Source organism: Macrobrachium rosenbergii, chromosome 40 (genome assembly GCF_040412425.1).
Source record: "Macrobrachium rosenbergii isolate ZJJX-2024 chromosome 40, ASM4041242v1, whole genome shotgun sequence".
In the NCBI taxonomy this organism is placed as follows: domain Eukaryota; kingdom Metazoa; phylum Arthropoda; class Malacostraca; order Decapoda; family Palaemonidae; genus Macrobrachium; species Macrobrachium rosenbergii.
In genome coordinates, this window is record NC_089780.1 from 30916457 (window position 1) to 30939663 (window position 23207).

At 44.0% G+C, this 23207-nt stretch overlaps 1 protein-coding gene across 2 annotated transcripts in view; it reads left to right on the forward strand.

Moving 5' to 3' along the window:
• The window catches only part of LOC136826313 (BTB/POZ domain-containing protein 1-like), a 531599-nt gene that overhangs the window by 121020 nt on the left and 387372 nt on the right, over window positions 1–23207 (forward strand). The window lies entirely within an intron of this gene.

Below are 23207 nucleotides of genomic sequence, written 5' to 3' on the forward strand. Positions count from 1 at the left end.
CCGACTGATGGCTACTGAAGAACGTGTCCCATAACACAGCCTGGTTTGATGACGATGTCACTAGCTCCTGTATTGCATCCAGCATCGCCGAGTAGTGCAGCAGATTGCTGTAAAAATCGTTCAGATAGTGAAACAAGCATGAAATTTGGCACAAACATTCCTAAGACTACACTCTCTTAGAAAAGGGCGCTGGCCACCTGAAAATCCAAGATGGCGGCTATTTTTCAAAATGGCCGCCATCTATGTTGAGATTCACTGGTTTGGGAGCATCTATTGGATGGAATATGCCAGTTTTTTTTTTTAAACCTCGACTTTTAGGTTATAAAATGTTCCATACCACACATTTTATTGAAAACCCTTACTAAATGAATTGTAACCAAGATGGCGTACAAAATGGTTGCCATAAAAGTTTTTTTCTATCCACAGCGCTAGCAGACATAGAGACCAACTGTTTTTATTTAATGGTATATTCATGTGATCAGACAGTTTAACTAATATGCTATTTTCAACTGAAATAGTAATGGTATGGTCACATACAACATTGTGTCTAAGACTGTAACCATAAAAAGAAAAGAAGAGAAATACGGACTAAACGCTCCAATCTATGTATAGGTCTCTCAACCTACACCTTTGAAAAATTCGAGGATAAGAAGGTAGGCATAGCATGACACGTTGGATGCTCAAGCCAGATTATCTACTGAAGAGAGGGCAATATTTATCTAGACTTCACATTTGCAAGTGCACAGAGCTGTGCAGGGAAGACCCAGCTTGTAGCACTTGCACCTTTCCCGACAGCCTGCTTTGCATCCACATTTGGTAAGCTGTTGGCAACTCTGGCTAAGGGCGAGTTGGTTGTCCAGAGGACTTGCCATGCTTCACCAGACTTTTGCCATCCCCACTCAGCAGGGTTCTCTGGCTGTGGCTGACACTGGTGGCCTGCCCCACACACAACCAGCCTGGTACGCAGCACGCTTGGTGTGTTGGAGGAGAGCTCCTGGTTGGTGGAATGGCCTCATATGCCCTTTGTTTTCTGGCAAACATATCAAGTCTAGCCTCATCCACAGTGCCAGCAGTGCTGGATCTTTCATACATAAGTATGACAAACCTCTCCAGGACCTTCAGGTCACTCTCTTCCACTCTGAGAGGGTAGTGACTCAGTTTGGAGAACACAGTGGAGGCCTCTGGAAAGATGTTCCATGTCTGCCAGGCGGTCTTCTTGCCCTTTTCGGAAGGCTGACACTGTATCACAGCCTGTGAACGCATGGAAGAAGAGCATGCCATTCACCTTCTCCTGGCCCAGAGAGTTGCACAGGTCATGCACAGCAATCCAGCGCAGGCTCTGACCTTGGCCAAATGCCACCCATAGCTTCTCTAGCCCTAGATTGTGGAGAGTGGAGAAAGCACTGACTGCAACGACAAGAACATCTGTGTCATTTGCTTTAACCGTGATGGTCTTGGCTCCATGTTCTGTGGCATATTTGGCATGGAGAAAGATGCGGTGTCAGCTTCCTCATGAGAGCACTTTTCCAGTCCCTGAAGACTAGCCTCATGAGTGCTGAGGACAGCAGACCCTTTCGTGGCAATGACAACATTTGTGGCAGACATCTGGGCAACTTTGTCTGCCAGGAACTGGAACAACTCTGTCTTGTTGGCATCGTGTCTTAGGAAATTGCGCCAGTTGGATGGAATTGTGTTCTTGTCTGTCACCTTGCGCCTTCCTCCTTGACCACGTTGGAGCCTGGTCTCAGCTTTGAGGCTGGATGTATTGTATACATCAAATACAAGATGTGATGATGTGTACTTGCTGCTATAGGATTGTATCACAGGCAAGAAGTCGCAAAGTGCATAGCCCTCAAAGGTCTTTCCTTTCTTTGGTGGCAAGGCATGGACCAAAGCTGATCCATCTACAGTGAGGACATCAGTCTTTGGTTCTTTGTCTTCTAGTGTAACATGACTCTCCAGGACCGAGGTCAGCTGAGATTTCTGACATGTGTACAGCCTACCACCCTCACTAAGGGAAGCTGGGAATGTTTGATTCTCGTGCTGGAAGAATTCCTGCAGATCACATTCACGGCTCTGACAGGATATAAATAGCTTTGAGAAAAGCTGGCAATCCTCCTTCAGAAGTTTCTGCTTTGACTGTTCTACAGGAGCAGCTTCTTGCCTGAAGAAGTCAGTTCTGTTCTTCTTTATCGGCTCATAGAAGGAGACTGCATTGTTTGCCAAAGAGTCTGAAAACTTCTGAAATTTAGTGCGGCCTCTGTCAAGGTGTGTCTGTAGAAGTTCTGCTGAGCTGGGGTGGGCAATGTCTTTGTTGTCAATGGAATACAGATCCTGGCTCTCTTCCTGAAAAGGACTTCCCAAGTGTTGCAAAGCCAATGACAGCTTGCTGACTCTCTCCAAGAATGTCTTCTGCGCATGAGGTGTTTGTTCATGGTGTGTTGTCTGCTCATTAGACTCCTTACTTTGAACCTCTGTTTCGTATGCAGACACCAGCGGATGATCTCTGGGCCAGCCACCATCCATCTTGTGAGTGCTGACGGATCTTCAGTCAGCCCAATGGCTCCGCCATCAGCCTTTATAAAGGCATTGGTCTGCTCATGAGCTTGGTCAAGAGCCATTGCTGAGAACTGGCGACTGGTCTTGTGCACAACAAAGTTGCCAGCCTTGAACTCCTTGTGCAACTCTGGGTGTGAACTCTCTAGGGTAAGCATGTCCCTGAGGTGAATAGGCAGCCAACGAGCATAGTTTGTATTATTGTTGGAAAAGAAGTAGGGTATCAGCTCATGCAATGCCTGGCAGTAGAGGACAAAATTGGCCTCACGGAAGGACCTGATCAGTAGGAATATCACAAGTTCCATAGACAACACCATGTGCCAGAAGTGGAACTGTGGACTCTGCTGTCTTCGAAGGTCACACCACTCCTCAAACTCTAATGCCTGCTCATTGTTGTTTGCTTTCTCAGCACAGTAGTCAGTGTATGCTGTCCTCAGGAGTTTGTACAAACTAGAGGCTGTAACCTGGTGCATCTGCCGTGTCCTGGTTACACTTGCAGCTGACAGGAAGGATTCTGCAGTTCCAGATGAAGCAACTCCTGCCTCCACCAGAGCTCCTGTCCAACCACTGCCATGAAGAAGAGTACCAAGAGATGTCATTGCTGCCATCTCAATGTGCAGACCACCAAACATTACCAGATACTTGTCTTTCGCCATACTGATCAGGCCACTGCCACTGCACCTGCTTTGCTACGGCATAGATTGGCTGATCAGCTGTGATTATGGGTATCTGGCCAGGGTTCAGAAAATCAGTGACATCCTGCACTTTCTGCATCACGTGTTTGATCGTAGCAACAGAATGAGCCTGATCACGCAGGAGAGGAAGCAATGAAGTTATGGTTACTTCAAATTCTGGGCTTCTCTTCATTGAAGCGTGATGAGCTGACCACGTCAGATTCACTGCATCATCTATTTCCTGGGTGACTATGACCTTGTCTAGCCACTGATACTCCAGTGCAAGCTGTGGCCCCAAGATATCTGTGGGTGGCTTTGGTATTGCAGTGTTTGGTGGCACAGGGTTCTTTGTTTGAAAGGAAGCTGGTGAGATGTTTGTGAATGTGTCCGGCAATTCAGGCACCGACCTCACTTTCTCAGGTGCAAACTTTAGTTGCTGTCTTTCCTGTCCAGTGTTCTCCTTGGTGGGGTGCTGAAATATGGAGATGCTAGTTCCATGGAAGGAGGTAGTGGCAGTAGTTGCAGATGGGTTGTGGTCGATGTTGTCCATCACTGCAGTGGTGAACAACCCTTTTCGCAGTACTGGGGACAGACCACACCCTCCTCCACATATTTGCTAACTGTGGCATCTCCTAACTGTGCAGAGACCTCCAGTACTCTGTCATAAGAGATACTGAGGCCATACTGATGTAGCATTTCAACCAGGTTTCTCTTCCTGGTTTTGGCATAGACTGAGAGTCCCATGTAGACTGGGAATGGTGTTTCTCTGTCTTTGGAGTGTCTATGAGTTGTTGCTCCCTCTTTGTATCGGGAGTAGCAGTTGAACTGCATGAGCTGTGCAATGGCCTGGTCTGACTTTGATGCTCCAAATCGTAACTGTGACTTGATGTCAGCCCCATGCTCAACCATCCCTACAAACTGGAGCAGGAGAGGAGGCACAGAATTTTGTACACAAGCCTCAGAAAATGTGCCATCAAACCGTGACTGATGATCAAGTATAGACTTTCTGAGAATATTTGCTGCTTTAGCAATGATAACTGCCTCTGAAAGATCAGATGATTGAGCAAGTGCTTTTCCCACATCCTTTTGAAATGCAAGTAATACATCTCTGCCAGATTTATGAGCCTCAAGTTCTGGAATTTCTGCCAGAAGTTTGTCTTTGAGTCTCGTGGAATTTACACTTGGTGACTCTACACCTAATTGTTCCAGACGTTGTTGGTAGAGGTGGCAAACATCTGCCAGCCGAAATGTGACTGGATCATCTGAACAAAGGTTGTTTTCAACAATGTATGTCATCAGTTCTGACAGAACTAGTGGATACACATCTGATTCTGACTCAGTGCTACCTTGGTCTTTCTCAAGGCTCCTCAGGTAGGACCTTTTTCTGTTGTAGAGGGCACAAAGACAGGCATGGTGATACTTAAACTCCTGTGCAATGACATCCCCACCAGTCAACTTAGCAAGGAACTTGCCATCACTAAGTATCTCTGCACATTCACGCAATTTCAAGTCAAGGCCCTTAGTACTAGCCTGTCTGAGATCAGATGCAGGTGCCACTTTCTCACAGAAAATGCAAACTTCATTGTCATGACTGGTTCGGCGCAGTTTTGCACGACTAGTCTCAGTGTTGCTGGTCTGGTCATTGGATTGTCGCTTTCTTGCACGGTCCAGTTTAGTGTTGTTAAACAACAAGCGACAGTTCACATGGTATTTTGCTGCATTTTTCCTGAGAGTGGCCTCTATGCCATCACCTTCATCCAGCCTTGCTGGATCCATTATCAGTGGCATTTCATTAATTTCACTGAACATGGGAATGTTCCTTGCCAGCATTGTGTACCCATCATGGTCTAGGACATGATGACTTGGAGGTGATGTCAAGTGCTCACCTCTTTTGTCCTTCTGACAAAGACAACACAAACTCCAGTTTGTTTTTCTACTGCTCAATATTGGATTGGCATCACATTCTGCCATGATTTCACTTTTGATTAAGGCCGAGGGTTATCCTTTTACCACCTTAAACAAAGCACACATTCCTGTATGGGATTCAACTAGGTTCGGTCTCCCTACACCTAGCCCGATCATTCATCCAGTGCCATTTAAGTCCCGTGTGATCTGTACACCATCCGGGTAAGTACATGAACCATCATGTACAGCCCCCATACCCTTGGCTCGGCTCTCCCGCGCTGGCACATCCTGTCTATTCAGGTGCGGCTATCTAACTATAGCTGGTCTGGGGCTGTTAGAAAGCATTTGGGACACTAAACTAAACTATACTACAACTACTAGTCTAAGACTACAGGATTAGTAAAGCTGGATTAGCTGGCACTGAACCCCATGCTGAGTTACACAGCAGTGATGTCACCAGTGTGCCCTGGTTGTGTGCAGACATACACTCTTTTACATTTATTAATTTTCCTTCAAAATTGATGAGTTATTCGAAAGAGATGGCCTCATTAGGATCTAAAACCACAGAAACCAAGATCCATGCTTAAAACGATAATTGTTGAACGGGCATTATTTCTCATTATAATTATTGTTTCTACCTTTTCTTGGCAGCCATATAGCCCCCATATTTAAAGGTAAACTGTACTGGGAAGCTACAGAAACATAATATTCACAAGAAATAGTATGGAAGAGCTTTTACCATATTGCTAGAAGCAAATACATGCCATTCTAGTGAAAAATTAGCCAAAATCTGTCGATACTGGCCGCCATCTTGGAATTTGGCCGCCATATTAAATTTTTGCGTGGCCAGCGCCCTTTTCTGATAGAGGGAACTTTTAAAGAGCACTTGTGCAAAATTTCATGCTTGTTTCACTATCTGAACGATTCTTATGAAATATGCAATTATCTGCTGCACTAGAGGGCGTCATCGCATATATTTCATTTGATGACAGCTTTGCATCCAAAGCACTCTGCAATTCAGCCTCGCACCAGAGACATAGATGCATGACGGCTTCTATGCCCACCCATTTGTTCAGGTGAAGCCAACACTCTCCCGACCTCCTCCAACTTCGGAATGCAGACAGGGACATGTCTAACTTGCACTTCTCGGGCGCCGCTGCTGCTGGGGCCCTGCCTGACACAGGAGACTGCGGAGGTACAGAACTATTCCCTTGAAGTGCTAATAACTGACGTGTCAATGCTTCAGTCGCCGCCTGTTGAGACTGCAACGCAAGTGAGATCCTGCCGGCTCCTTCTGCCGGTGCAGCCGGCAAGTTTGCAGACCTTCTTGCGGGCGTGGCCCTTCGCACATGCCAACTCATCTTGATTCAATCATTGGTTCTTGATTGTCACTGCGCCATGTGAGGGCTAAAGAAAGTGATCCTTACCAGTGGGCAGCTGTAACTAACTCTCCCCTTGCTGTGCACTGCCAGGCACACTCCCCCCTCCATTGTCCAACATATCTTACGGTTACGAATACGGCTAGCCCATACAGTACCCATGTTAAACCACCTAGGCATGCCATAATAAAAGATGGGAAAAGAATACTTGATCCTAAAGAAATTAGTAATGTAGTAGGTGAAAATTTAGCAAAAGCAAATAGTGACAAAAATTTAGATGAGCATTTCCGCACAAGGAAAAATAATATAGAATTAATAACAATAAATTTTGAAACAATAGAAGATATATATTTATAATAGAAAATTTAATACGGAAGAGCTAGAATTTGCTCTGTTGAACAGCAATAAATCTGCCCCTGGAGGTGACAGTATTTGTTTTGAAATGATCTGCCATTTAGCACCTTTGGCAAAGACATACTTGTTAGAGTTTTATAACCACTTATGGCTTAGAAATTTATTTCCTGATGAATGGTGTAAAGCTATAATTATTCCAGTCCCCAAACCTGGAAAAGATCCCAGTAATGTAAACAATTACAGACCAATTTCTTTAACAAGTTGTTTGTGCAAATTACTAGGGAAAATGGTAAATGCTCAACTAACATGGCACATTCAAGAAAATAAAATTTTGACTCCAACTCAGTTTGCGTCACAGTGTAACAGATCTACATTAGATTCTCTCTGTAACTTAGAAGACCATATACGTAGAGATTTTGAACGAAAACAAATTACTGTAGCTGTCTTTTTTGACATTGAAAAAGCATCCGGTACTACTTGGAGGTATGCTATATTAAAAATTTTACAAAACAACAATATCCGTGGACATTTACCTAGGTTTATACAAAACTTTTTGACAAATCACAGTTTTCAGGTGAGAATTGATGATGTTCTGTCTAGAACATTTCCTCTTGAAAATGGTGTTCCACAGGGAAGCATCCTTAGTGGCACACTGTTTACTTTAGCAATTAATGATATCAGTAATAACCTACCTATTGGTATTAAAAGTAACCTGTTTATGGATGATTTTGCCATATATTATTCAGCATCTCGAATAAAACATGCAGAACGAATCATTAATAAAAGCATAGTAAAAATAGATGAATGGGCTTTATCTGTAGGCTTTAAATTTTCCATAGATAAAACCCAAGCAATCATGTTTTCTAAAAATAAAAAGTGGAAAAAAGGGGAAGAAATAGACTTAAAAATCAGAAACCATAGTATACCAGTTGGCCAAACAGCAAAATTTTTAGGACGTATTTGATACTCACATGAACTGGAAAGCCCACATAACATACATGAAATCAAAATATAAAAGAGCATTAAACCTAATTAAAAAACTATCGAACACTACTTGGGGAGCCGATGGACATACCCTTACTTCATTGTATGAAGCAACCGTGCTGTCTATCGTTGATTATGGAAGTGAAACATATGGCTCGGCATCAGACGCAACACTGAAAACGGTAGACCTAGTTCATAATGAAGGCCTTAGAATATGTTCAGGAGCTTTTCGATCATCATCGTCTTCTTTACAAGTTGAATGTGGTGAACTACCTCTGTCTCTCCAAAGAGAGCTAGTAACAATGAAGAGTGCTCTGAGAATTCAGACAAATGATTCTCCAGCCAAAAAATTATTTGGATTAAGAGATGTGTTTATAAACAATCATCCACCTCCTTTCCCAATGAGAGCTATAAGATTGTTTGAGTCGCTAAATATATATATATATAAAATTACCTTTAATATTAAAATTACCTCCTCCTTGGACAATGAATAAAATGAGAATTTGTACACACTTGAAATATTTATCAAAAAGTCATTCATATACTCCAAAATACCACAGACAACATGCAGTACAACATATAATCCGAAAAGGTCCACGTTACGCAATATACACTGACGGATCTAAGTCACAATATGGAGTGGGATATGCTGCAGTATCCCAAACCAAACGTATCAGTTCTCTCTCCCAGATAATGCCTCAGTATTTACAGCTGAATTATGTGCAATAGTATCAGCCATAAAAATAATTAGAGAAGTCTCATGCAATAATTTTGTGATTTATAGCAACTTCAGAAGTGCTATAGAAGCCATTCAAAGCTATAATCATAAAAATAATATTGTACAACATATAAAGTTCTCACTCCATAAATTGTATAATAAGGGAAAAAATATTGAAATATGTTGGATCCCTGCTCATGTAGGGATTAAGGGAAATGAAGAGGCTGATAAAGCAGCTAAAGAAGCAGTCCATATGACAATAGCAAATGTAGACATCCCTATTAGTGATTATACAAGATATATAAAAACAGCTATTGTAAGTAAATGACAAAATATATGGAACGAAGAACCTGAAAATAATAAATTAAAATAGATAAAATCCAGTGTCGGAAAATGGAGTTCGTCATATCAGAGAGGGAGACACACACAAGTAATTCTGACGCTTCTTCGAATAGGCCATACTCGTTTGACACATAGGCACTTAATGAACAGTCCATGTGGCCCTCCTCCCAAATGCCCAGATTGCAATGTGTTGATAACAGTTGAGCATGTAGTGTGTGAATGTCCAAAATATAACCAGCAACGATTATCAAATTTTGGAAATAGACCAATAAAAGAAATTTTGTCGGAATCTTCAGTATTTTCAGTAATACCCATTTTAATGTTCATGAGAAGCTGTGAGTTGATAGATAAAACATAAAAAATCAGTCAATCAGTATAATGAATTTTAAAAAGTAAATTTTAAGTACTTAATTTATTTTGAATTTTAATATACCTATTTAGTGAGTATATATGGAAACATGAGTATAAATGTATGTATTGTGTGAGTGTGTTCCAGTATGAAAACGTATGCCTTTTTACAGCTTTTAATTTCATTTTCATTTTCTTTCATTCATCATTAACGAGTGACCTATTTGGTCCCAGTGCTAGGCTTCTAGCCTAGACTTTTTATTTCATCCTAATCCTTCGGGCCAGCCCAATGAGAGCTGATAGTCAGCTCAGTGGTCAGGTTAAACTTTTTATGATAATAATATGCAGAAAATAAAAATAAAATAACACTGATTAAACTTCTAAAACTAACATATAATCAGCTTTGACTACAATTTGATCGTTCATAAAACATAGAGGGTGAAGATTCGATGGCGTGCCAGCAAGGTGAAAGGTCTAAAGGTCAAGTTGTGCTCATCATGCTTGGTTTGATCTTTATGGACTGATGACCCTCAATGTACTGTCAGGAGATTTGCATGTACAGTATTTGGCTACCAAGCCCTAGGGTAGCCCATAAGGAGAGGCTTATCTTCCCTTAGGTGTAGCTTCATGGTAGGCAGGGAAGAATATGTGGCAAATTATAACTTTTAGTGAATACATACTTTAAATGTATCCAACATTGACACCCAAAGGATGGAAGCAGGTACTTTCATCGGCCCTTCTCCAAAAATAAAATCTGAACAGCGACACCTATACTGTATAGGAAACTGAAGAAGTACAACATGTAAAGCAAACAAGAAAAGGAAAAGTCAGACAAGATCTCACCTTGATTAATTTTTATTCCCTGGTTTTGGAGTGAAAATTGGTCTAGATTCCTGGTATGGTATTACAAGCAAAGATGTAATCACTAAAACTTGAGAAATTACATACTCTATTAACTAAATATCTAACAGAGAAATGCCATTTATAAAAGAAATAAGAAAAAAAAATTAGTTGTAACCACCAGCAAAAATTAGTTGGAAAACCTTAAACAGCATCAATGTCAAAACAACAAAAGAAAAGGGTGAATAGCCTGCAAGGTTCTGTTACATTACCCAATAATGAAGGTAAACTGGTAGATAAAAAGACCAAATTAGACTCTCCTAAGAGAGGATGTAACACAGAGATCAGTGAAAGCTATGACATTCTGAAGAAGAAAAACAAAGAAGTGGCAGAGAACAATTTCAGCTAACAGTCTTTCTTGGAAATTCAAATTCTATTTTCAGGTCTTGATACTTATCAATTTTTTCTCTTTCTTTCTCCTCAACTCTGGTGTCCCATGGTATTGCAACATCAATGAGTGAAACTTTCTTCTTGATTTTGTCAATCAGTGTCAAGTCTGGTCTATTGGCACTTATCACCTTATCTGTTCTGATACCATAGTCCCAGAGGATCTTTGCCTGATCGTTTTCTATCACTCCCTCAGGTTGGTGTTCGTATCGCTTATTACTGCAAGCTAGCTGGTGTTTCTTGCACAGGCTTCAGTGGAGGTCTTTTGCTACTGAATCATGCCTCTTTTTGTACTGGTTTGTGCAAGCATTGGACATTCACTTGCTGTGTGGTTTATAGTCTCGTCTTTCATATTGCACTTCCTGCACATGGGTGAGATGTTATTTCCATCTGCATTGTTCTTTGAACATATCTAGTTCTTAGGGCCTGATCTTGTGCTGTTAGTATTCCTTCTGTTTCCTTCTCAAGTTCTCCCCTCTGTAGCCATTGCCATGTTTCAGTGCTGGTCAGTTCTTGAGTCTGTCTCATGTACTATCCATGCATTGGTTTGCTGTGCCATTCCTCTGCTCTGTTTTTCATTCTCCTGTCTCTGTATATTTCTTGGCCTTCGTCAACTTTTATCAGTCCTTCTTCCCATGCAGTCCTTAGCCACTCGTCTTCACTGGTTTTCAGATATTGCCCCAGTGCTCTGCTCTCAATGTTGACACAGTCCTTTGTGCTTAGTAAACCTCTCCCTCCTTCCTTTCGTGTTATGTATAGTCTTTCTGTATTTGCTGTTGGGTGTAGTGTTTTGTGTATTGTCATGTTTTTCCTAGTTTTCTGGTCTATGCTGCAGAGCTCAGCCCTCATTCACTCCACTACTCCTGCGCTGTATCTTGTTATTGGTACTGCCCATGTGATTATGGCTTTCGTCATGTTTCCGGCGTTGAGTTTTGACTTAAGTATCGCCTTAAGTCTCAGCATATTTCTTTCCTCATCGTGTCTGTCATCTCTTTGTGTTTTATATCCTCTCCTATTATTCCCAGGTATTTGTATCCTGTCTCATATATGTGTTTGATGGTGTTCTTGTCTGGTAGCTTTATCCCTTCAGTCCTTGTCACTTTGCCTTTTTGTATGTTGACCAAGATGCATTTTTCTATTCCAGACTTCATCCTGATGTCCCCAGATAAAATCCTTACAGTCTGGATTAGGGTATCTGTTTCCTGATGCTCTTACCATACAGCTTGATGTCGTCCATGAACATCAGATGGTTAATTCTGTTGCCTCCTTTCTTGAGTTGGTACCCAACATCCATCTTCTGCAGTACTTTTGTCATGTGAATCATGGCTACTATGAAGAGTAGTGGGGACAGTGAGTCGCCTTGAAAGATCCCTCTCCCGATGTTAACCTCTACTAGTCTTATCCCAGAGCTTGTAAGTACAGTACTGTATTCCAGTTACGCATTGTGTTTTTTAGGAAGCTGATGATGTTTTCCTCTGCCCCATATATTTTCAGGCATTCTGTTAGCCACATGTGAGGTATCATGTCGAAGGCTTTCTCGTGGTCAATCCGTGCCATCCTTAGGTTAGTTTTCCTTCTCTTACTATTGTTCATTAGCATTTTGTCCTTCAGGAGCTGGTTGTTTGTTCCCCTACACTTCCTTCTGCAGTCTTTCTGTTAGTGGGGGATGGTGTTTGTGTTCTCTAGGTAGTTGTATAGCCTTTCACTGATGATACCTGTTAGTAACTTCCACATTATTGGCAGGCAGGTGATAGGCCTGCAGTTACTTGCTACATTTCCCTTGTTCTTGTCTTTCTGTACTAAGGATGTTCTCCCTGTGGTCATCCATTTTGGCGCATGGTGGTTTGTGATACAATGCTGGAGCTGTTCTGCTATTCATGGGTGTAGGACCTTGAAGTTTTTGAGCACGTATCCATGGGCTTCACCGGGACCTGGGGCTCTCCAGTTGGGCATTTTCTTTAGTTGGTGTCTGTCTGTGTCTGTCGTGATCTCGGTGAATCTTTGTTTTATTCTCCCCATTTCTTCTGCCTTGACTTTCTGGAGTCATGTTGCATGTTTGTTGTGTGATATCGGATTGTTCCATCTGTTTTCCCAGTCTCTTACTTGGTTCAGCTTCAGGAATTTCCTGGTGGTTGTCTTCCACTCTTAGTTGGCTGTACAATATAGTCTTTTCTGGTTGGTTCTGAAGAGTGTGTTCTGTTGGTATCCTTTATTCCTGTTCATGTACCGTTGGATCTTACGTGCTTTGGTTTTAAACCTGTTTTATATCTTCAATTATGTTGTTTAGTCCCTTCTCCTGTACTTTATATTTCCCTGTTCAGTTCCTCCCTTATTTTCTTGCTTCTTAGCTTCTTGTCTGCCATCTCTTTCAGTTTATTATTATTATTATTACAGTATAATTATTGTTAAAGAGAGTGGCAGCATCAGTGGAATTGATTTTATGTATGGTCTTTTCAGTTCATTTTATTATTTTCTTGTCATCAGGGCTGATATTTGCTAATAACTTGCCGATGTTCATAGTCTGGGTAAGGAAATGGTTTTCTTGTAGGTTACTTTTAATATTATTGTATCATATGAAGTTAAAATTGGAGTGTGGTTGCCGTAGGGTTTCTGGGACTCACAAATTAAATCTGGGAATATCCTTTGTCGTGCTTCTTTCTACGGGTGTAGTGGAATTCCGTTTCCAACCATATCATCAATTCATTCTCAAAGGAGACTGGGCTTGTTCTGGTTGGAATGGGGTAGTTAGCCGGTATTTATAGCATCCCAGGTGCTTCTTGTTGTGAAAGCTGATTTTTCATTGGCTGGTTCAGGGGATTAAGTTCCTGAGCGAGACTCTCTCAGAGGTAGATGCTCGCATTGATCTTGTGTGTGGGCAATGGATACTGGGGGTTAATATTGGGAAGAGCAATGCCAGTAGATGGGGGCACCACCTGATTAGTCCATTCGTTTGGCTCGGGTGCCTGCGGGCGGGGCCCTACGTGCCACCGTCAGGAGAAGGGAAGTCTCTTGAGTAGTGTTAAGACTAGGTCTCTCCTTTCCAATGTGTAGGTCCTGCAGGAGACAAAGGCGGTGGTGGTCTGATGCCTTATCCATAATGCCGAAGTTAGGAATTACACCCTTTCGTGTTATTCTTATATTGTGGTTGTTCTTCGCATGGTTATGGATGGCGCCTTCCTGACCATGGCAGAAGATACCCTTGGAAAATCTCATTGTGGTCGTACCAATGTAGGCACCGAGGCATTCTCGGACAGGGCATTTGTACTGGTAGACCACGTTGATTCTCCTCAGAGATCCTGCACTGCAGGGGCTGGGTTATTTTTCATGATCATGCCACTGGTTTTTTTGCTTTTGTAATAAATTACCAGTTTAACCTTTTTTCCCAGGTCCATAGGGGAGACATTTCCTTCTATGCTATTATGAAGGGCGCACTCGCCCTCTTTGTATTTCCTGTGGGCCACTCCCTTGTAAAAAGAGAGTGACATCTTCAAGGGCAGCAGGGCGAGGCTTCTGTTTATACCATTTATCAGTGGTTCTATGTATGCATCTCACGATGTCCCGGTTGGCATACCCATTGTTAATTAAAACCTGCACAACACGCTCTAATTTGGGTGTGAATGTCCTTCCAAGAAGAGCAGTGTGAGGGAGCTCTCCCGATGAAGGCGCTGATCGCAGTGCATTTGTACCTCTCTGGGCACTCACTCTCCCCATTCAGGCACATGCCCAGGTTTGTGGGTTTCATGTGCTTTATACAGTACTTGCGTTACAAAGTGCTCCTCTTGTTGCCCGACAAGGACGTCAAGGAAGAGGAGGCAACATTACGGCAATGTTCTATGGTGAAGTTGAGGCTACTGTGGTTGTGGAAGGCTTGCCGCAGGTGTTCTATTTCTTCCTCCATGCTGGCTCTTATGAAGGTGTCATCAATACACCGGACATTCATTGGCATCCTCGTCAGGCAACAAGAGGAGCACTTCGTAAATCAAGTATACATGAAACCCACAAACCTGGGCATGTGCCTGATTGGTGAGAATGAGTGCCCAGAGAGGTACAAACGCACTGCGATCAGCGCCTTCACTGGGAGAGCTCTCTCACACTGCTCTTCCTGGAAGGACACTCACACCAAATTAGAGCATGTTGCACAGGTTTTAATTAACAATGGGTATGCCAACCGGGACATTGCGAGATGCATATGTAGAACCATTGATAAATGGTATCAACAGGAGCATCGCCGCCTCGCCACCCTTAAAGATGTCACTCTCTTTTACAAGGGAGTGTTCCACAGGAAATACAAAGAGGACGAGCGCGTCCTTTGTAAGGCCATAGAAGGAAATGTCTCTCCTATGGACCCAGGAAAACTGGTACAGTAATTTATTACAAAAGCAAAAAGACCAGGGGCCTGATCATGAAAAATATCCCAGCCGCTGCAGTGCAGGATCCTCTGAAGAGAATCTTCTTTGGTATGACCACAATAAGATTTCTCAAGAGGATCTCCTGCCAGGCTCAGGAAGGCACCATCCATAACCATTCGAAGAACACCCACAATATAAGAATAACACGAAAGGATAAATTCCTAACATCGGAACTATAGACAAGGCAGCACCGCGTTTGTCTCCTGCAGGCCCTACACATCAGAAAGGAGAGACCTAGTCTTGGGCTAATTTTTCGTTCATTAAGAACCAATAAGCCTATTCAGACATATTAACTGACACCCTGAAGTTTGTCTTACTCAGACATTAATTTCTAACTGAAATTTGTCTTATTCAGACATATTGATTTTTAAAAGTCTTTCAGACACCCTGAGGTTTGTCTTATCAGACATTAAATTTTAACCAAGTATTTTCAGACATACTGGTTACATGTCTTATTCAGACATATTTTCAGACATTGAAATTTGTCTTATTCATACATACTAATTTTCATTCATTCTGAACAATTGAGTGTTTCAGATATGTCTTATTAAGACTTATTAATTTCAACAGTCTTTTCAGACAACCTGAGATTTGTCTTATTCAGACATAATTTTACCTGAGAGTCTTTTCAGACAACTTGAGATTTGTCTTATTCAGACATACTAATTTTCATTCATTCTGCACAATTGAGGGTTTCAGACACCTGAATTTTGTCTTATTCAGACATACTCATTTTTAACTGAGTCATTTCAGACAACTTGAAGTTGTCTTATTCAGACATATTAAATTTTGACAGAGTCTTTTCAGACATCCTGAAGTTGAAGTCTTTTCAGACAACTGAGTCTTTTCAGACACCTTGAATCTGTTCATTTCGAACAATCTTGAGTCTCGTTAGACATATTGAACCTGTCCACTCGAACAGCCCTGAGTCTTTTCAGACACCCAGAGTCCTTTGGGACACCCTGAGCCTTTCGAAACACCCTGAGTCCTTCGGGACATCCTGAGTCTTTCAAGACACCCTGAGTCTTTCAGACATACTGATTTTCTAACGGGTCAGACCCATATAAGCGTTATCTCAAGATGCCTGCGACATCCAGAGCCCAGCAAAATGAAGACTTCAAGTTCTACTTGCCCGCTGGAAAGGACATGGGACTATCAGGACAAGCCCTGAGGGATTGGGTCCAAGAGAGAATAGATGATGCCAAGGCGGAAAGAAAGGCAGGAGAAGGAGAAGGAAAGAATAGTCCAGGAGAAATGAGAAGAGGCAGAAAGACAGGAGAAGGAGAAAGAAAGAATAGCCCAGGAGCAACGAGAAGATGCAGAAAGACAGGAGAAGGAGAAAGAAAGAATCACCCAAGAGAAATGAGAAGAGACAGAAAGACAGGAGAATGAGAAAGAAAGATAGCCCAGGAGAAACAAGAAGAGGCAGAAAGACAGGAGAGGGAGAAAGAAAGAGCCCATCAGCTTGCAATGGCAACTCACGACATGCACAACACACCAACACCCTTTCCTCACTCAACCCTCAGCAGTATAGGCACCCTCATCAGAGACTGGGATGAAGCCGAGCCTGAAGCCTGGCTCGACCATGTTGAAAGGGTCCTGACGACCTACCAGCCCTCTACTGCAGAAGTGTCTCTGATCCCAGGAAGATACCTTGAAGGGAAGGGTGCCCTTGCATTCAATGCTCTCCCCCCTGATGATCAAGGAAATCTTGCCCTCATCCGCCAAGCCATCATAAAGGCTTTTGAAATAACTCCCGAACGTTGGAGGAAAAGGTGGAGAGATATGCTCAAGGAATCAGGCCACACCTGGTCTGAGTGGATCTTCAGGAAGACCCAGGCCCTAAAACGATGGCTAAATCTTTGAAAGCCACTAGTGTGGAGGATGTCCTCGAACTCTTCCAGCTCAAGGACTTCTTATTTTATGCCCCTCCAGCTCTCACCACTCATTTGTGCGATAAGGCACCTAAGACAGTGGTCGAGTGCTGCCGTTGGGCTGACATATGGGACATGCATCATTCCCATCTTAGTTCCCATGGCCGGAAATTATATCCCTCCTTGCCTGCCTCGACCAACTCCCAGCAACCTCACAAGAATGGGCACCCCCATAAGAAACCCATGTGTGGATACTGTAAGAGAACAGGGCACCCCACTGAACAATGCCGCTTGAAGGCTGAGAATCAGCCAGAAAACTCCTCTACGTCCTCAAATGGGACAACACCCCAAGCCACACTTGGGTCATGGACGAAGGGTAAGGGGCCTGCTCCCTCCTATGGGACCGGTCCAGGTAAAGATTATAGCCGGACTTATTGCCCCACTTGCAAAGTCTGTGGGCACTCTGCCCAATGGACAAAATACCCTAATAATAATAAGTCAAGTATGCCCGCACTTGCCTTGGCAGTCACTGATCCCACATCTTTAGGTCCTCCAGTCCAGGGTCCCATTTATGTGGCACTTCCCCGAGGTAGGTGCCCCGCCAGACAGGTCAAGGCATTCGATGATTCTGGTGCACAAATGTCCCTCATAAGGGAAGACAAAGTTCCCCTTGGAGTTATCATCAACAGACGTAAACTCGTCACGATTGAGGGTGTCAATCACTCTCAAGTTGAGGGTCACGAGACCTCATCGATCTAAAATCTGCGACCTGGCAGTCGCCAAATACATTCCTGGAGGTTATGACCTCCTCCTGGGACAGGACTTCCAGTCCCCATCTAAGTTAGAGCAATACAGGGTCCAAATCCCCCAAATCATTTATTAGGCACAAGTAAAACTTAAATGCCTGATTTTATTCCACTGTCCGTGCCACCTGAGTGCAATGTGCACTGGCCCCCTCCACCAAGGTCGATTCCTAATCCCATTCCGTGCCCGGCCCCTCCCCAGTGCCAGTGCCAGGGCCCCAAGTAGATCCTCCTCCAGGAGATCCCACACTCGATTCGCAATCTCTGCCAAAGTCACTTGGGTGCACTGAGCAGCACCAAGCTCCGTCCATCCCGAACGATGAGCAAATTCCAAATCAATTGTTAGTGACGGACCCTGCCTTAGTGCCAGTGCCAGAGCATGCCCCTGATCTCCATTCCAGAGATCCAAGTCCAGATCCCCTCTCTTCACCCGGCTTGGCTTCGCTACCAATGCCACTAAGAGAGACGGATCCTTCCAACCACAGCGGAAGCTCACCCAAAGGTACAGCCTTGCAACCTGTGCCTGAGCTGGTCATTCTTACCTGTGAGCCTCTCATGCCTGCGACGACCGCCTCCTCTCTGTCTCAGTCCGCCGCAGACACAACAGTGAGTAAGGATTCTGCCTCGTCTCAATTGGCCGATGAACTCAAGGAATTGTGACGGATCGTGTTAGAGCTTATAAAGAAGGTCCCTGTGTCAGCTGTCAAAGAAGCTAACACAGGTGACACTCATTTACCCTCCCTGGGCTCGGTTCAACCAATTCCCTGACCGAGACAAACCATCACAGTAAGAGAGGCCCACGGAGAAAATACCATGGGCGTGGATAATTCCAAGTAACTTGAAGAGAGCCCACGAGCTCTCCTGGTACCTGTGCCAACATGGCACAGTGCCATCCCTTTTCCCTATGAAGACTTTGGCACCTCTATCTAGACGAGGATGTCAGGGCCCTTCACCTATTTATTTCCTCTATAACTCTATCCCTTATTCTTTTCCTTTAACATTTCCCCTCCTTACTTTTGATTATTAATCATTTATTTTACGCCTTACCAAGGCCCCCGTTTTACATTAATCCCTTCTGCCCATGCAGAGTGCCATTGACAGACATGCCAACTGTATAGGTCTTATGACCTCCCTTTCATGCCCACCGCAGCATGATGCCTTTAAAATACGATATGCCATTGCCATTAGATATTATTAAATGAGTGCCAACTTGACACCGTGCCATTATCGTAGATGCTGGCAAATGATCCTGTCGGAGGGGTCGCACCCTCTGGCTACCTTTGCGGCCTTCTTGGGCTAAGAAATTATCCTAGCTGTCTTCCATAGGCTAAGGAATGTAATTATGGCATATTTAATCGTCATCTTTACTTTGCCATCATTGATTACTCTGAATCTGTCATCTATTCTCTTTGTGAATCTCTGTAATAAATCTCGAGTCTCAAACTCGCAACCTTGTGTTTAATCATGCCCGAATGGCACTGAGCTGTTGCTCAAGTATCGTGGAAACACCTAACCAAGACCACATTTACTTTATTGTAATGCCTCTTCAAGGCAGACTAACTGCATATGTGCAAAACTCGTAATTTGCAGACTAACTGCATATGTGCAAAACTCGTAATTTATTATTAGGAGTGCATGAAGTATCTCTAGAATTAACCTAGTATTAATTCATTGTTTTAGCTCTACCATTACATTGTGAGAAATATTCTGTGTAACGCTGCCTTAACATAATAGAAGTTTAATGATAAACATATGTCATTTCTAGCAGCAAATATTTATTCTGCGTCAACGTAAATGTCACAATGTTGTTTGTCTCTTGAAATTAATTGCTACGCAGAAGGTTAAGTTAAATTATAAGGCACCAAAGGGAAATGAGAGAGAAGTAAAGTAAAGTATTTAAGTGAGTTTGCTCGCTGGTAATCATTCTCCCCATGGATGGGGACCTCTTTTCTCTCAACCTCACCCGTTTCTACGTTTGCAAAGTAATTGAGAAAGAAATAAAAATTAGTGTTTTATTAATTACTAGAATTGTGGGTTTCAACTTGCCCCTTTGTAAACTCTCTTTCACTTCCCAAAACGGTTAGGCCTAACCTCTCTCTCTCTCTCTCTCTCTCTCTCTCTCTCTCTCTCTCTCTCTCTCTCTCTCTCTCTCTCTCTGTGTGTTCAAACTGACTGCTTTTAGGCCTAATTCCAGCTGACTGTCATACCTTCCAAGGCAAGGGAGGAGCCAAAAAGAGAAAGTTGGCCCCCCACCTCATCCTGGACCCTCCACGTGGGTTGACTGACGCCATGTGGTCATCATTATAGAAAACATGACGAAGATTGACCTATGTGCCATCTGGAAGAGAAGTGATGCGTAATCCCTGAAGGTTATTTTTAGACGCTGCAACGAGAATCGCAAGAGAGAACGCTCAGGACACGACCAAGGACAGACATCCTTACCTTCCCTGTCCCTCTGAACCACGTGGTCAACCCCGGGGCTCGAACCAGTAGACTTTTGTAGTGGCATTCTAATTCCCCCCTCCATCGCCAGCACCCTGCCAAACGAGGACACCTTCATCTTGACGAAGAGACGAAGATAGGCCTTGACCGTGGAATCTCTCAGCTCCATCCATGTGCAGCTCCCCTTCTATTCCCCACTGCAATGTCCCTGTTATGAAGGCAGCATCAGCATAGAATATTTGTTCTGTGTAGGGGTCATTATTTTAGCAGGCCCTTGTTATTACCTGCCTAGTAATTCGTCATTCTTCTGATCTGTGTTTGTTATGTAAATATAATTAGTTAAGAGAACCCTTGAGTTTACGTAATTTTCCCTCACATGAAGAAGGCCTTAAGCCGTAGATTTTCCCTTGTTTTATCTAGGAATTGTCATAATATTGAGTCAGATGTGTAATAAATAAAAGAAACTCCCTGCATTCATCCATTGCCGCCCAGAATCAAGTAAGTATCCCCCTGACATTCGTAGCAGCATGAATTCATAACACTGAAAAATTCAGGGTTTTACTGCTGCCACCAATATATGTAATAAAAACAGATTGATAACACTTACCTTTGAATTCTTGATAGCCGTGGCCTTCTCTCTCTCTCTCTCTCTCTCTCTCTCTCTCTCTCTCTCTCTCTCTCTCTCTCTCTCTCTCTCACAAAAATCCTACATTTAGTCTAGTGTGTGTGTAAATTGAACTGTGTTTATAAAAATAAAGTTTATTCTGCAAAACCTAACATGACAGGTTAGATGAAAGATATGTTGATAGCAAATTATCGAACTACTTCCCAGGCACATTAATCAGTCATGATGATAATAAAAATGCGGGATTAATTCCCATCCCCCATCCAGTCACTGAGTGCTTGTTCCGACACGATATACAAACCGTCGGTCCTTTACATTAGGAATTACTTTCAGGCGTAGGCTGGAAACGGCCGTTAAACTCTTGAGCAAGGTGGTTAGGCAGTAACTACTGCCAGGTAGGTGGGGATACCCGCCTGCCCAGATGTAAACATTCCAGTTTGCTTTCGGCCGTCATGCGTTGCTGACGTGTTTTCGTTCTTTCCGCCTGACTGTCGTTAAGCTCTTATTATCCCGGTGGGATCTTTCTGTATTTTTGTTTATACATACGTGTGTTTGATATTTATTAATACAAACCACGATTTGGGATAACCTAGCATAAGCCGTCGTTCCCTGCCTGTGTCTTGGGTTTGACGGCCAAGGGCGTAATTGGAGTAGTGTAACCAAGTGGTAATGCTTCTCTTCCAGCAGCCCTTTACGTAAATACTGAAGGCGCCCTGTACTTTCGGAGATATAGTTTGGGACATAATATCTTCACTCCCCTACATTCATCAGGACGTAAGAGTTCGTTCCCTTCTTGGGCTTCCGCCCTCCGTGTATAAGGGGCATCACTAATTCCTTCCTACTTATGCTGAGTGTTGCTCGCCACCTGCGCTTGGAGAATTACAGGCCGGGTGGGAGGTTACGGGCATCGTCGATAAGTTCCACTTCCACAGCGCCCTTGGTGGCCTCCCCTCCATCCTTTTTTCTCTTCCCGTAGGTTCTTCCTACTCCCCTTTAGTAGATCTCTCTCCTTCGCCCTCTTCACTTGTTCGTTGGGCAAAGACCAGGGACGGGGAGCGATCGGGCGACCTCTTGTAGAGTACCTCCTCCCGCTGCATAGGGCTGTTCCCCTTGTAGCAAGAGGAGTCTCCCTCTACTAATCATCTTAGCTTTTCTTTCAGGTTGACAGTGAGCATCGCAGACACAGCAGTAGTTGGCTGGATATATCAAGGATATCTCGCATGAAGCAGTCCCGACATTCATTCAGTGTTGCTTCGGGATCGACCACAATACCTGGTTAGATGACATATTTTCACATCGGGATCGCTCTGACTCTGTTCCCACCGATGTGGATCGATCGCTGTCATTGCTGGTTTTCATGTACGCTGTTGCAATGCCTCCTGCGTATCTGTGGTCCATCTGCTCCTGCTGTTCCCTGTGTTATGCTCTTGTCAACTCGACGACAGTCTCTGGGCGGCTCTTCCTGGTCTCCTGCCGCAGCCGCCCTGATCGTTCCTGTCACTGCTGGTGACTTTCAAGTGACATTTCTGTCCGTTGCAGTAGCTCCTGCCTTCCAAACCGCTAACGTAGCTCCTGCATCGGATGTCCTGATCGTGCCCGCTACTTCTCCTAGTGTTTGTGCCCAGGGCCGCTTCCGTTGTGTTCCTGCCAGCTGCCCTGGAGGTTACGATGTCTGCCATCCTGTAGAAGATGTTAGCGTGAAAGGGAAGGAAGTCGCCTTGTGGAAGTGACGTTCCTGGCTGTTGCAATAGCTCCTGCCCTCCGAACCTGTGCCGTAGCTCCTGCATCGGCTGTCCTGATCATGCCTGCCGCTTCTGCTGGCAGTCGTGCCCAGGGCTGCTTCCGTTGTGTTCCTGCCAGCTGCCCCAGGGGTTACGATGTCCGCCATCCTGTAGAAGATGTCGGCATGAAGATGAAGGACGTCGCCCTGTTGAGGTGATGTTCCTGGCCGTTGCAGTAGCTCCTGCCTTCCAACCACTGCCGTAGCTCCTGCATCGGCTGTCCTGATTATGCCTGCTGCTTCTCTGGTGGTGGTGTCCTGGCTGCGTCCATTGTGTTCCTGCCGGACTACCCTGGAGGTTACGATGTTTCGTGTCCACCATCCTGTAGAAGATGTCGGAGTGGAGGTGAAGGAAGCTGCTCTGTAGAAGTAACCGCCGTCTTCTTCATCTTATCTTCGATTTCGTCTTCTGCTGCGTCTTCCCTTCCTCTCCCGAGGTCCAAGGGGGTCCCGAGAATCGGACAGACCTCCGTCGGCTGAAGGAGAGGAAGGCTGCTTCTTCCCTTTGATGCCCTTGGACTTCTAGGGACTGCCTCCTTCCGAGTAGGCAGTGGGTCTCTCGTCGGCTCTTCCCGACCTTCGGGTTAGGAAACCGATTGGCATAGCCCTGGGTTTTGTGTTTCGGAAGCCACAGGCGTGCAGACCTCGGTTTGCGATCCCGTTCCCAGTCTTAGAGGTTCTGCCTCTAAGACGGGGGCTGCTTCGGGCGCTCGTTCGCAAGCCTCTC